Here is a 1,445-nt window from a genome sequence, read left to right on the forward strand (position 1 = left end):
GGGGAGGGCATGTATTTCGATCAAAATTAATATGCGAACGGGAAGAGAAAATTAGCAAGTAGGCCAAGAGTAGAAAGGGAGGTCCCATATATTTATGACCTACAACAAAAACATTTCATGAAAGCAAAGCGTTATTAAGGCTAGGGATGAGGAAGTTAAGTTTATTTTAGAATGCTTTAATGTCTTCTGGGGTAATAGTATAGATTGTGAAGCGCATAGAGCTTGCTGTTGAGCAGGAATTGGCGCCATACAAATGTTATCTATTATTATTATTATTATTATTATTATTATTATTATTATTATTATTATTATTATTATCATTATTATTATCATCATCATCATTATTATCATTATTATTACAAAATGTAGGCGCATGAACCAACCAACTAACAAACAAACAGCAACAACAACAACAACAACAACAACAACAACAACAACAACACAAAAAATAGGTAACGCAGCATAAACCAATGTTTACAAATAAAGATAATAATATTGAAATAGTAACATAATCTAATAACACAGAAAAACGAAATGAGCGAAGTACGAAGAGAATGCAAGTTACCTTTCAGAATATGGCGGCAGTCGACGCTTTGGGTTTCCGAGGACAGAAGAGCGATCACGTATTGTGCAGTCAGCTTTTCATGGTCGGCTCTCTACCATTATATCAAACGTTCAAGGTCTTCTTGTCTTCTTCACTCAGGTGATAAGCTGGCGCCGTTTGCAGTGAAGGAAAATTGTTTGACATGCAGAGGTTAATGCTCTCCCTCCTTCTTCAGGAGCAAATTCCTTGATGAACACCCTCACTGCCTATATTAAGCACGAACAACCTGATAGTAGTGTTGTTAGATAGAGGTAGAGGTATTAACACTTTCACGTTTTCAGTTATTAACGCATTAAAACTATGAGTATACCATCTATCTTAAAGACTGGTTGTTGTTGTTTTTTTGTTTTTTTAATTAGAGAATTAAAGAAGTGTATAGACAGATCTTAATTATATAGACGCGTTCTAACGTTAAAATAAAAATTTTAATAATGAGCTCACACCTGTATGCTCCACCTTCAACATTTAAGATCTGTTTTTCACAGACACAATGGGCACTTTTGATTTCACCGATTTATGATATCAACAGCGGGTAGACCGAAGGTTAGTTAGTGGAGATTTCGTTGTGTATGTGGATGATAATCCAAGAGGATCCGTCGGTTTTATAGGTAGGCTAGAGACAACGGGCTGTGGGTCACTGTTGAGGCGCAGATAGGCGAAAAAGTAGGTTTTTACAGAGACGGGGAAAGAGGGGGGGGGGGGGACTGGTGTGTATATTTGTGAGGTAAGAAAGGGGGGTGGAGGTATCAATGTGGTTGAAGGCATTGGGGGAAGGGAGGGAGGGGGGATAAAATAGGTGAAGAAAAATGCGTAGCGTTGAGAGAGAGGGTGGTGGAAAAGA

General features: G+C 37.8%; 1 long non-coding RNA gene across 1 annotated transcript in view; it reads right to left on the reverse strand.

Moving 5' to 3' along the window:
• Window positions 1-1,121, reverse strand: part of LOC118477610 — a 4,820-nt gene extending 3,699 nt beyond the window's left edge. Inside the window, exon 1 of the long non-coding RNA XR_004858488.1 lies at window positions 566-1,121. This is a non-coding gene — a long non-coding RNA (uncharacterized LOC118477610). The remainder of the gene's footprint in view (window positions 1-565) is intronic.
• Between the last annotated feature and the right edge of the window lie 324 nt (window positions 1,122-1,445).

This window comes from Aplysia californica, unplaced genomic scaffold (assembly GCF_000002075.1).
Source record: "Aplysia californica isolate F4 #8 unplaced genomic scaffold, AplCal3.0 scaffold00152, whole genome shotgun sequence".
NCBI lineage: Eukaryota > Metazoa > Mollusca > Gastropoda > Aplysiida > Aplysiidae > Aplysia > Aplysia californica.